Source organism: Somniosus microcephalus, chromosome 2 (assembly GCF_052327205.1).
Source record: "Somniosus microcephalus isolate GS21.2 chromosome 2, FLI_Smic_1.0, whole genome shotgun sequence".
Taxonomy (NCBI): Eukaryota; Metazoa; Chordata; class Chondrichthyes; order Squaliformes; family Somniosidae; genus Somniosus; species Somniosus microcephalus.
Genome location: NC_140988.1, coordinates 366199103 through 366213892, shown reverse-complemented (window position 1 = coordinate 366213892; position 14790 = coordinate 366199103).

The window sequence follows — 14790 nt, the reverse complement described above, 5'->3', positions numbered from 1 at the left end:
AGCTGCAAATTTCTCCTTTTCAAATATATAAAACCAATTCCCTTTTGAAAGCTGCTATTGAATCTGCTTCCACCACCCTTCCAGATCGTAATAACTAGCAGCATAAAAAAATTATCTTTCTCTCCCACCCTGGGTTTTTGGTCAATTATCTTAAATCTGTGTCCTCTGGTTACCGACCCTCCTGCCAGTGGAAACAGTTTCTCCTTATTTACTCCATCAAAACCCCTCATCATTTTGAACACATCTATTAAATCTCCCCTTTACCTTAGCTTCTCAAAGAATAATCCCAGTTTCTCCAGTACCTCCATATAATTGAAGTCCCTCATCCCTGGTACCATTCTAGTGAATCTCCTCTGCACCTCCAACGTGTGGTGCCCAGTAGTTGGACACAATGTCGATTTTCATTAAGCTGTCGGGAAGGAGGCGGGACTACAACTTTCGGGTTTTAGTCCCGCCTACATCAACGTCCGGCCAATCCACGCGATTTTCCCTTGATTGACCTTGTTTAGCCCACCCAGCGGGCTCAGCAGGCCAATTAAGGGCCACCCGGCACCAGGTGACGTCACAGACTGAAATTTCATCTGTCAAGAGTTTTTGACAGATGAAATATCAGTGTTTCACAGCTGTTTGAAGCTGTCAAACACTGTCAGTTTGACTTCTAACCTGAGTCCTTCTACGCAGACTCAGTTAGAACCCTCATCGGCAATGGAAGCTGAAGGCTGTCACTTTTGACAGATCGCAGCCATTCAGCTTTCAGTGCTGGCTGAGTGATGGACTCCCGACGCCTACAGGAAGAAAGGCTGTTAAGGTAAGTACAGGTAATTTAAACTTCTTTACACACTTTAGACACACCAAACACACTTACCTTTGCACTCATGCACCCATCACTCACCTGAACACCGACATCGCGACCCCTCCAATTCCTTCAACCCGAAGGTCCGCCTGCTCTAACCTGGCGTGGTTTGGAGCCGTCGGGAATCCCACATGACACCCCTCAAAATAGGGATTAGGCTAAAAACTGCCTGTTAACTACCTGTTAACAGGCAGTTAATTGGCACTAATCCCTTCCCGCCTCGGGTCGGCGGGCCCCAGTGCGGGGCGGGTACCCGCCTCCTCTGAAACTTACGTGGAGGCAGGTTTTGGGCGGGATGGTGTTGGGACCCCCGAATTCGGGATTTTTGCCCACCACACGCCTAAAAGCCCTCCTCACGGCACACTGAAAATCTAGGCCAATAGTTCAGCTGAGTCCTAAGCAGTATTTTCTAAAGGTTTAGCATAACCTTCTTGCTTTTGTACTCTATGCCTTTATTTATAAAGCCCTGGAGAGATTTAATAGGCAAGACCAGCAGCACATTCGAACATCTGCACTTGCCCTGTCAATGGCAGACAAAGTCACCATTGCCCTCAACTTCTGTGCTCGAGGATCTTTCTGCTCACTCCCAGGACATATCTCTGAGATTATGCAGTTTACAACGTATTGCTGGATTAAAGAGGTGACAGATGGCCATTCTGACATGCGAGGAACAACTTTCCTGTTGAATTTTTTTGGGTGCGTGGCACCATGAAGCGGCATTCGAAATACCGCGCGTGTGATTTTTTTTTTCCATTGAAAAGCCGGCGAGCACGGGTGGGGACCTATTTTATGCTATCGTTTGACAAAGACATTAAAAGGGCTGACTGCAACCTAGAATTATAGAATGTTCCAGCAGAGAAATGGACCATTCCATCCATCAAGGCTGCGCACCCGGTGTTTCCCAGTTACATAAGAACATAAGAACATAAGAAATAGGAGCAGGAGTAGGCCAATCGGCCCCTCGAGCCTGCTCCGCCATTCAATAAGATCATGGCTGATCTGATCCTAACCGCCAATCCACTGTCACAGAACCATCTCCTGAATCTAACAGAATTAGACACACGAAATAGGAGCAGGATCAGGCTACACGGCCCCTGGGCCCGCTCCGCTACCCACAGGGCCATGACCGATCCGAACCTAGGCTCATGTCCAAATTCCTGCCCGCTCCCCGTAACCCTTAATTCCCTTTACTTCTAGGAAACTGTCTATTTCTGTTTTAAATTTATGTAATGATGTAGCTTCTACAGCTTTTTGGGGCAGCATATTCCATGGACCTTTCACCCTCTGAGTGAAGTGGTTCCTCCTCATCTCAGTTTTGAACGAGCAGCCCCTTATTCTAAGTCTATGCCCCCTAGTTCTAGTTTCACCCAGCATCGGAAACATCCCGCATCCACCCGATCCAACCCCTTCACAATCTTATATGTTTCAATAAGATCGCCTCTCATTCTTCTGAACTCCAATGAGTAGAGTCCCAATCTACTCAACCTCTCCTCACATGTCCATCCCCTCATCCCCGGGATTAACCGGGTGAACCTTCTTTGTACTGACTCGAGAGCAAGTATGTCTTTTCTTAAGTATGGACACCAAAACTGTATGCAGTATTCCAGGTGCGGTCTCACCAATACCTTGTACAACTGAAGCAATACCTCCCTATTTTTATATTCTATCCCCCTAGCAATGAAAGCCAACATTCCATTGGCCTTCTTAATCACTTGCTGCACCTGCATACTAACCTTTTGAGTTTCGTGCACCAGGACCCCCAGATCCCTTTGTACTTCAGTACTTTCCAGTTTCTTGCCATTAAGATAATAACTTGCTCTACGATTTTTCCTGCCAAAGTGCATAACCTCACACTTTCCAGTATTGTATTCCATCTGCCAAATCTCTGCCCACTTACTTAGCCTGTCTATGTCCCCTTGCAGGTTTTTTATGTCCTCCTCACTCACTACTTTCCCTCCCATCTTAGTATCATCTGCAAACTTTGATATGTTACACTCGGTCCCCTCCTCCAAATCGTTAATATAGATTGTAAAGAGTTGGGGACCCAGCACTGACCCCTGCGGAACACCACTAGTTACTGATTGCCAGTCTGAGAATGAACCATTTATCCCAACTCTCTGCCTTCTGTTAGATAGCCAATCCTCTATCCATGCCAGAATATCACCATGCCGAAGGGTGACCGAGCTGAAACGTTGGCCTCAATTTTCCCCCAGCCGACGCGCGGTGTTTCAGATGGGCGGGGGCTGAAAATCCTGAATCTGGGGGTCCCGACACCATCCCGCCCAAAACCCCGCAGCACGTAAGTTTCAGGGGCGGCGGGTACCCGCCCCGCACTGGGACCCGCCGAAACCAGGTGGGATGGGATTAGTGCCAATTAACTGCCTGTTAACAGGTAGTTAACAGGCAGTTTTTAGCCTAATCCCTATTTTGAAGGGTTTCGTGTGGGTTTCCCGATGGCTCCGAACCACGCCAGGTTAGAGCAGGCGGGCTGTCGGGTTGAAGGAGTTGGAGGGGTCGCAATGTTGGCGCTCAGGTGAGTGATGGGTGCATGAGTGTAAAGGTAAGTGTGTTTGGTGTGTCTAAAGTGTGTAAAGAACTTTTACTTACGTGTGATTACCTTCACAGCTGTAATGTATGTACCATTAAGGGAGAGAACTACTTTTTACAGCTCCTGTACACTGTAGTACCGGCAGTGACCACACCTGTATATAAACCCTGAGTAGTGATCTGTACAGTTAGTTCTAAAGTAACCCTCATTCAGTAAACACCTGTTGTACCGTTTCTCCTGCAGTCTGTGTCTTATTATACACAGACACAACATTGGCGACGAGCAGATTCGAACTTACCTGCAACTCTGCATCACCTCCCAGGGATTCGCTCCTGGAGAACAGTGGAAGGAGGTTGAGTCCCGAAGCACGGGCGTCGACCACGGGCAACCACCCAGTCATCCAGCGGAGATTTGAGCATCGCAGGGGAGGCTGTCAAGAGCCAGGCTTGGCTTTCCAGTCATGGTGGTCCAGCAAAACGGGCTGGCAACAGGTACTGCGCAGACTCTTCCCGGACAGCGGCGGCTTGAGCCGACTGAGCGGCACAGAAAAGGGCCGAGCAGCGTCGACGGGGGAGAGAGAGAGGGCAGAGCGCACAGGGCACAGCCGGTGTTCAGGACCGAGCGGCGTCAACGGGGAGAGAGACGAGAGAGAGCAGAGCGCAGCCGGTGTTCAAGGGCCGAGCAGCGTCAACGGGGGAGAGAGGCGCGCAGGAAAACGCGAGGCGCTGCCATTGCCCTGAGGACCGCAGAGAGCGGCATTGGCAGCAGCGCAGGAGCAGCGCACGAAACCCACAGGGCGTTGCCATTTGCCACGAGGACCGCCGAGAGCGGCGTTGGCAGCAGCGCGGGAGACGCCATTTTAAGTCGCAGCGGGGAAGAAAGGAAAGCGCGGGAGACGCCATTTTAAGCTGCAGCGGGGAAGAAAGGAAAGCGCGGGAGATGCCATTTTAAGCCAGTCTAACCACACCCAAAAATGCCGAACAGTGGCAGCATCACAGCGTTCGACAATGAAGTCGAAGATTGGACGACATATGTCGAATGCATAGAAGTATACTGCAAGGCGAATGAAGTGCCAGATGACAAGAAAGCGCTGGTATTGTTGAATTCAATGGGTGCAAAAATGTATGGCTTACTACGAAACCTAGTAACCCCAGAGAAGCCAGTAGAAAAGGATTTTGAAAACATAGTGTCAATCCTACAGGACCACTTAAACGACACACCGCTGCTGATAGCAGAAAGATTTAAGTTTCACAAAAGGAACCAGCATAAAGATGAAAGTAATGCTGAGTATTTAACGGAACTGCGCAAGCTATGGAAACACTGCCAGTTTGGAACGGGACTAGCAGATACTTTAAGGGACAAGTTTGTGTGTGGGCTTCAAAGTGAAGGAACCCAGAAACGGCTTCTATCAGAAAAGGATCTTAAGCTGGACAAGGCTTTCACCATTGCAGTATCACACGAAGCAGCAGCACCGTGCGCTGCAGAGATACAACGGAGACCGCAAGAATATGGCACAAATGAAATGTCATACGGAACTGTGAAGTGCTATCGCTGTGGCAGAACAACACACGACCATAAGGATTGCTGGTTCAAGGACAAAGTGTGCAGACAGTGTGGAAAAGTAGGACACATAGCAAGAGTCTGCAGGTCGGGAAAGAAAACCAGCAGCAAGAAATCTCCACAGGAGAAGTACAAGAAGGTACATAAGGTGATGCAGAGTAGTTCAGATGAACAGAAAAGTGATACAGACTCCAGAAGAAAGGAGCTGGGTTGTCTGAAACTACATAATGTGATCAAAACGGAGGATCACCAAATTATCTGGGTCATGCTCAAGATAGCAGGAGTCCAAGTGAAAATGGAATTGGACACAGGATCAGCCCTAACAGTCATAAACCGAAGGGACTACAAGCGGCTATTCTCACATATACCCTTGAGAGATACAAAGATTGTCTTGAAGACATACATGGGGCAAAAAAGTCTACCCCAAAGGAAAAATAAGGGTGAACGTTATATATAACGGCAAGGAAACACCAAAAATGGACCTATATGTATTGCCAGATGGAGGACCACCACTACTAGGACGTGAATGGATCCGGAAGGTACAGCTAGATTGGCATCCCATACAAGCACTGACTGTAGATGCCAAAAAGGATGACGACGTCACACCTGGACGACTGTCAAAAATGCTAACTGATGCACATGAAGTGTTCCAGCAGGGACTCGGAACACTAAAAGGCATAACAGCGACGATCAAAATAGAGGAAAATGCAAGCCCAAAGTTTTTTAAGGCCAGACCGGTACCTTATGCGATCCGCCCAGCCGTCGAAGCAGAGCTGGAAGGTTTGGAACGTTCAGGAGTACTGTCCAAAGTGGACTGGAGCGAGTGGGCTACACCCATCATTCCTGTAATGAAGAGGTCGTTGAGTAATACGCCTAGGGAACCAAAGAAGGTTCGCATCTGTGGGGACTTTAAGGTGACAGTGAACCCAGTACTTCACACTGTACAATATCCGCTTCCGCGGATTGAAGATATTTTCGCCTCGCTATCTGGAGGGAAACGCTTCACTAAGATTGATCTGGCCCAGGCGTACCTGCAAATGGAGGTAGAAGAAGCCTTGAAACAGTACCTCATGATCAACACTCATAAAGGTCTCTACCAATACAACCGGCTAGTGTTCGGGGTAGCATCAGCTCCGGCTATTTGGCAAAGGGCAATGGAAGAAGTCCTGCAAGGGATTCCAGGGACCCAGTGTTATTTGGACTACATCCTGGTCACGGGCAAAAATGAAAGTGATCACCTCGCCAACCTGGAGCAGGTGCTCGCTAGATTGAAGGAATATGGGCTCCGAGCTAATCGCCACAAATGCGAGTTTTTCCAGAAGCAGATCTCGTATTGTGGCCACGTTATTGATAAAGAGGGGTTACATAAGTCCCCTGAAAAGATTGAGGCAGTAGTCAAGGCTCCAGCACCGGAAAATGTGTCACAACTGAGGTCGTGCCTCGGGCTGGTGAACTACTACTTTAAGTTCTTGCCGAATTTGTCTGCAGTACTACACCCACTGAACACCCTACTGCAAACGAGGGTACCATGGAAGTGGAGTGACGAATGTAAACAAGCTTTCCAGAAGAGCAAAGCATTGATCACATCAAAAGAGGTGTCATAGAAACATAGAAGATAGGAGCAGGAGTAGGCCATTCGACCCTTCGAGCCTGCTCCGCCATTCAATGAGATCATGGCTGATCATCCAAATTCAGTACCCTGTCCCTGCCTTCTCCCCATATCCCTTGATCCCTTTAGCCGTAAGAAATATATCCAACTCCTTTTTGAATATATTTAATGAACTGGCCTCCACCGCCCTCTGTGGCAGAGAATTCCACAGGTTCACCACTCTCTGGGTGAAGAAATTCCTCCTCATTTCAGTCCTAAATGGCTTACCCCTTATCCTTAGACTATGACCCCTGGTTCTGGACTCCCCGGCCATCATAAACATCCTTCCTGCATCTTGTCTGTCCAGGCCTGACAGAATTTTATAGGTTTCGATGAGATCCCCTCTCAATCTTCTAAACTCCAGTGAGTATAAGCCCAATCGACACAATCTCTCCTCATACGTCATTCCTGCCATCCCAGGTATCAGCCTGGTGAATCTTCGCTGTAGTCCTTCCATGGCAAGAACGTCCTTCCTCAGGTAAGGCGACCAAAACTGCACACAATACTCAAGGTGCAGTCTCACCAAGGCCCTGTACAGCTGTAGCAAGACATCCTTGTTCCTGTACTCGAACCCTCTTGCTACGAAGGCCAACATACCATTTGCCTTCTTAACCGCCTGCTGCACCTGCATGCTTACCTTCAGCGACTGGTGCACAAGAACACCCAGGTCTCTTTGCCCTGCCCCTTCTCCCAATCTATTGCCATTCAAATAATAATCTGCCTTCCTGTTTTTGCCACCAAAGTGGATAACCTCACATTTATCCACATTATAGTGCATTTGCCATGTTTCTGCCCAATCACCCAATCTGTCCAAATCATACTGGAGTCTCTCGACATCCTCCTCACAGCTTACCCTCCCACCCAGCTTTGTGTCATCTGCAAATTTGGAGATATTACATCCATTTCCCTCGTCCAGATCATTAATAAATATTGTGAACAGCTGGGGTCCTAGGACCGATCCTTGCGGTACCCCACTAGTCACTGCCTGCCACTCGGAAAACGACCCGTTTATTCCAACTCTCTGCCTTCTGTCCGCCAACCAGTTCTCTATCCAAGTCAATACCTTGCCCCCAATCCCATGTGCCTTAATTTTGCGTGCTAATCTCTTATGTGGGACCTTATCGAAAGCCTTCTGAAAGTCCAAATACACCACATCCACTGGTTCTCCCTTATCTATTTTACCAGTTACATCCTCAAAAAATTCCAGTAGATTAGTCAAGCATGATTTACCTTTTGTAAATCCATGTTGACTTTGTCTGATCCTGTCACGGCTTACCAAGTGCTCTGCTATTACATCCTTTATAATAGATTCTAGCATTTTCCCCACTACCGATGTCAGGCTTACCGGTCTATAATTCCCCGCTTTTTCTCTACCACCTTTTTTGAATAGTGGGGTAACATTAGCTACCCTCCAATCCATGGGTACTGTTCCAGAGTCTGTCGAGTTCTGGAAGATGACCAGCAATGCATCTACTATTTCTAGGGCCACTTCCTTAAGTACCCTGGGATGTAGATTATCAGGCCCTGGGGATTTATCGGCCTTCAGTCCCATCAATTTTCCTAACACCATTTCCCTACAAATACTGATTTCTTTCAGTTCCACCCTTTCATCAGGCCCTATGTTCCCCAGCATCTCTGGGAGGTTATTTCTGTCCTCCTTTGTGAAGACAGAACCAAAGTATGAATTTAGTTGGTCTCTCATTTCTTTGTTTCCCATTATAAATTCCCCTGATTCTGACTGCAAGGGACCTACGCTTGACTTCACCAATCTTTTTCTCTTCACATATCTATAAAAGCTTTTACAGTCAGTTTTTATGTTCCCTGAAAGCTTACTCTCATATTCTATTTTCCCCTTTCCTAATTAATCCCTTTGCCCTCCTTTGTTGAATCATAAACTGCTCCCAATCCTCAGGATTATTGCTTTTTCTGGCCAATTTTTATGTCGTCTCCTTGGATCTTATGCTATCCCTAATTTCCCTTGTTAGCCACGGTTGAGTCATCTTTATGCCAAACTGGCTCATTTCAACCCAGCACTACCAATTCGGTTGGCTTGTGATGCATCACCCTATGGCATTGGAGCGGTGCTGTCGCACAAATTCCCGGACGGCTCGGAGAGGCCAGTAGCCTTTGCGTCTCGGTCACTAACCTCAGCCGAGCGTAACTACGCCCAGATTGACAGGAAGGCCCTCAGCCTAGTGTGGGGAGTGAAACAGTTCAGGGGGTGACTAGAGGGGTGGATGAGGGAAATGCTGTGGATGTGGTTTACATGGACTTCAGTAAAGCTTTTGACAAAGTCCCGCATAGGAGACTGGTCAAGAAGGTAAGAGCCCATGGGATCCAGGGTGCCTTGGCGCGTTGGATCATAAACTGGCTGAGTGGCAGGAGGCAGAGGGTGATGGTCGAAGGTTGCTTTTGTGACTGGAAGCCTGTGTCCAGTGGGGTACCTCAGGGATCGGTGCTGGGTCCCTTGTTGTTTGTGATCTACATAAATGATTTGGATGAGAATGTAAAAGGTATGATCAGTAAGTTCGCAGATGACACGAAAATTGGTGGGGTGGTAAATTGTGAGGAGGAAAGCCTCAGGCTACAGGACGATATAAACGGGTTGGTCAGATGGGCGGAAAAGTGGCAAATGGAATTTAACCCTGAAAAGTGCGAGGTGATGCATTTTGGACGGACAAATAAGGCAAGGGAATACACAATGAGTGGTAGGACCCTAGGAAGTACAGAGGGTCAGAGGGACCTTGGTGTACATGTACATAGATCCCTGAAGGCAGCGGAACAGGTAGATAAGGTGGTTAAAAAGGCATATGGGATACTTGCCTTCATTAGCCGAGGCATAGAATATAAGAGCAGGGAGGTTATGATGGAGCTGTACAAAACGCTGGTGAGGCCACAGCTGGAGTACTGTGTGCAGTTCTGGTCGCCTCACTATAGGAAGGATGTGATTGCTTTGGAGAGGGTGCAGAGAAGATTCACCAGGATGTTACCTGGGATGGAGCGCCTCAGCTATGAAGAGAGGCTGGACAGGCTGGGGTTGTTTTCCTTGGAGCAAAGAAGGCTGAGGGGGGACCTGATTGAGGTGTACAAAATGATGAGGGGCATAGATAGGGTAGACAAAGAGGAACTTTTCCCCTTAGTAGGGGGGTCAATAACAAGGGGGCATAGATTCAGGGTAAGGGGCAGGAGATTTAGAGGGGATTTGAGGAGGAACTTTTTCACCCAGAGGGTGGTTGGAATGTGGAACTCAATGCCTGAAAGGGTGGTAGAGGCAGGAACCCTCACAACATTCAAGAAGCATTTGGATGAGCGCTTGAAATGCCATTGCATACAAGGCTATGGACCAAATGCTGGAAAATGGGATTAGACTGGACAGGGATGGATGGGCGGCGCAGACACGATGGGCCGAAGGGCCTCTTTCTGTGCTGTAAAACTCTATGACTCTATGACTCTATGACTCTATGACTATCTGCATGGGCAGAAGTTCACCTTGCTGACTGACCACCAACCACTTGTCTCCACCTTTAATCCAAAGAAGGGCGTTCCGGTGATGACTGCGCAACGGCTACAAAGATGGTCCCTTTTTCAAGGGGCGCGCCAATATGAAATCGAGTATAAGGGCACGAAACAGCATGGAAACACTGATGGGCTATCACGCCTGCCACTACCTACTGCGGAGGAAGCACCAGCAGAGGATCCTGTCGAAATATTTTATTCGACTATAATTGAATGCTTGCCAGTAACTAACGCTGGTATAGAGAAGGAGACCCGAAATGACCCGACACTGTCTCGGGTATATGATTTGACGGTGAAGGGATGGCCAGCACATGGCGACTCACTGTTGCCAGCATTCTCATCCAGAAGAGAACAGCTGTCAGTATGCCAGGGGACCTTGATGTGTGGATCCCGAGTGGTAATTCCACCCAAGTTAAGGGAGAGAGTGCTCAATGAGCTTCACAAAGGTCATCTGGGAGGGGTGAAAATGAAAAGCCTTGCTAGGGCTTATGTGTGGTGGCCGGGGATCGATCAGCAAATCGAGGACCTGACAAAGAGCTGCTCAGGATGCCAGAACGTCCAAAATGCACCACCACATGCCCCTCTACACCCATGGGAGTGGCCCTCATCTCCATGGCAAAGGGTGCATATTGATTTTTCTGGTCCATTCATGGACTCAATTTTGTTAATAGCCGTGGATGCGCACTCGAAATGGCCTGAGGTGATCAAAATGTCCTCCACCACCACGGAGAAAACTATTGCAGTCCTACGGACCATTTTTGCCAGGAACGGCTAGCCAGAGCAGATTTGCTCTGATAACGGACCACAGTTTGTGTCCGAAGAGTTTTGAAGATTTATGAAAAGGAATGGGGTAAGGCATTACACATCCGCCCCGTATCATCCAGCCACAAATGGATTGGCTGAGAGGTTCGTACAAACCTTTAAAAAAGCAGTAAAGGCCATGTGCGATGACAACATTCCACTGCAGCATAAGGTGGACAATTTCCTGTTAGCCTACAGAAATGCGACACATGCAGTCACCAACCAGGCCCCGGCCATGATGTTCTTTAACCGCAGGTTGAGATCTCGTCTGGATTTGCTCAGACCAAATGTACGAAGAGATGCTGAGAGTAAGCAATTCCAGCACATCAATGAGAAGCCGACAAGGAGCTTCAATGTAGGGCAACCAGTCTTGGCCCGCGACTACCGAACAGAGAAATGGCAACCAGGAACGATATGCACACGGCAGGGGCCAATAATGTACACAGTGGATGTTGGGGAGAACATTGTGAGATGCCATGCAGACCAGATCCTAGAGTCACAGGAACGAGTCAACCCCATGTCTCGGCCATACGTACCTGGTGAGGAACCCGACGTACAGGTCGCATCTACCTCAGAAACAATAGCATTGGAAGCTGATGAACCAACTGACGACAGGGTATTAGAATCGCCTCCGCACCAAGAGCGAGACACTCGGGAAAGGCGTTATCCAGAAAGAATCAGGAAGCCTCCCCAAAGACTGAATTCATAAATAGACTATTTTCAGCTAATGTTGCATGTTAAAAGTGTTAATTGTAATTAGTTTGATATTTAATTGTTAAATGAGTGTTATGGTACTGTTAATCTAAAAGCGGAGGAATTGTAATGTATGTACCTTTAAGGGAGAGAACTACTTTTTACAGCTCCTGTATACTGTAGCACCGGCAGTGATCACACCTCTATATAAACCCTGAGTAGTGACCTGTATATTTAGTTCTAGAGTAACCCTCATTCAGTAAACACCTGTTGTACCGTTTCTCTTGCAGTCTGTGTCTTATTATACACAGACACAACAACAGCCTTTCTTCCTGTAGCCATTGGGAGTCCATCACTCAGCCGAAACTGAAAGCTGAACAGCTGCGATCTGTCAAAAGTGACAGCCTTCAGCTTTGAGTGCCGGTGGGAGTTCTAACTGAGTCTGTGGAGAAGGACTCATGTTAGAAGTAAGACTGTCAGTGTTTGACAGCTTCAAACAGCTGTGAAACACTGATATTTCATCTGTCATAAACTCTTGACAGATGAAATTTCAGTCTGTGACGTCACCTGTTGCCGGGTGGCCCTTAATTGGCCTGCTGGGCCCAGTGGGCGGGCTCAACAAGGTCAATAAACGGAAAATCGCACAGATTGGCCGGACGTCGAAGTAGGTGGGTCAAAAACCCGAAAGGGGAAGACCCGCCTTCTTCCCGACAGGTTCGGCAAAATCTACCCCGTTGACTCTGTTTCTTGCTCTCCACAGATGCTGCCTGACCTGCTGAGTATTCCCAGCATTTACTGTGTTTTTTTTTAATTTGTTCTTGAGACCTGGGCAACACCAGCATGGCAGCATTCATTGGTCATCCCTAGTTGCCCTGAAGACTTTAAGAATCAACCACCCAATATGGGACTGGAGTCACATGTAGGCTGGAGTTGGTAGGAGTGGCGGGTTCTCTTCCCTGAAGGATGTTAACGAACAAATTGTTTTTCTTTTCTGAGACAGTCCATCAGCTTTTGTGATCAATTGTTGCGCTGCCTGAGGAGACGTTAAACCGAGGCCCCGTCTGCTCTCTCAGGTGGATGTAAAAGATCCCATGGCACTATTTTGAAGAAAAGTAGGGGAATTCTCTCCGGTGTCCTGGCCAATATTTATTCCTCAACCAACAGCACTAACACAGATTAGCTGGTCATTATCTAAGTGATATGGTTATGCTACAGGGACTTCAGAACAAAATCCATGCTGACACTCCGGTGCAGTGCTGAGGGAGTGCTGCACTGTCGGAGTTGCTGCCTTTCAGATGAGACGTTAAACCGAAGCTCCGCCTGCTGAAAGGGAGGAACTGAAAGAAATCAGTATTTGTAGGGAAATGGTGCTAGGGAAATTGATGGGATTGAAGGCCGATAATGCCCCAGGGCCTGATAATCTACATCCTCGGGTACTTAAGGAACTGGCCCTAGAAATAGTTGATGCTTTGCTGATCATCTTTGATGGAATCTGGAACAGTACCCATGGACTGGAGGGTAGCTAATGTTACCCCACTATTCAAAAAAGGTGGTAGAGAGGAAACGGGGAATTACAGACCGGTAAGCCTGACATCAGTAGTGGGGAAAATGTTAGAGTCCATTATAAAAGATGTAATAGCAGAGCAATTGGAAAACAGTGACAGGATCGGACAAAGTCAACATGGATTTACAAAAGGTAAATCGTGCGTGACTAATCCACTGGAATTTTTTGAGGATGTAACTGGTAAAATAGATAAGGGAGAACCAGTGGATGTGGTGTATTTGGACTTTCAGAAGGCTTTTGATAAGGTCCTGCATAAGAGACTAGCGTATAAAGTTAAGGCACATGGGATTGGGGGCTAGGTATTGACTTGGATAGAGAACTATTTGGCAGACAGAAAGCAAAGAGTTGGAATAAATGGGTCTTTTTCCGAGTGGCAAGCAGTGACTAGTTGGGTACCGCAGGGATCGGTCCTTGGGCCCCAGCTATTCACAATATATATTAATGATCTAGACAAGGGAACTAGATGTAATATCTTCAAATTTGCAGATGACACAAAGCTGGGTGGGCGTGTGTGCTGTGAGGAGGAGGCCGAGAAACTCCAGGATGATTTGGACAGGTTGGGTGATTGGGCAAAAGCATGGCAGATGCAATATAATGTAGATAAATGCGAGGTTATCCACTTTGGTGGCAAAAACAGGAAGGCAGATTATTATCTGAATGGCAATAGATTGGGAGAAGGGGAAGTGCAACGAGACCTGGGTGTCCTTGTGCACCAGTCGCTGAAGGTAAGCATGCAGGTGCAGCAGGCGGTTAAGAAGGCAAATGGCATGTTGGCCTTCGTAGCGAGAGGGTTTGAGTACAGGAACAAGGATGTCTTGCTGCAGTTGTACAGGGCCTTGGTGAGACCACATCTTGAGTATTGTGTGCAGTTTTGGTCGCCTTATCTGAGGAAGGATGTTCTTGCCATGGAAGGAGTTCAGCGAAGATTCACCAGGCTGATACCTGGGATGGCAGGAATGACGTATGAGGAGAGATTGGGTCGGTTGGGCTTGTACTCGCTGGAGTTTAGAAGAATAAGAGGGGATCTCATTGAAACTTATAAAATTCTGACAGGACTGGACAGACTAGATGCAGGAAGGATGTTCCCGATGGTCGGGGAGTCCAGAACCAGGGGTCACAGTCTAAGGATAAGGGGTAGGCTATTTAGGACAGAAATGAGGAGGGAGTGGTGAACCTGTGGAATTCTCTACCACAGAAGGCAGTAGAGGCCAATACATTAAATATATTCAAGAAGGAGTTGGATATATTTCTTAAGGCTAAAGGGATCAAGGGGTATGGGGAGAAAGCAGGGACCGGGTACTGAATTTGGATGATCATCCATGATCGCATTGAATGGTGGAATAGGCTCGAGGAGCCGAATGGCCTACTCCTGCTCCTATCTTCTATGTTTCTATGTTTCTATGACCTGAAACGTTAACTCTGTATCTCTGTCCACAGATGCCACCTGACCTGCTAAGTATTTCCAGCATTTTCTGTTGTTGTTCATGGAGAATATTCCTGCTCTTTGAGTACTGCCATGGGATTTTTAATATCCCCCAAAAGGAAGAGGTGACCTCGGTTTGAGGTCTCGTTTGAAGAATGTTAGAATCATAGAATGATACAGCACA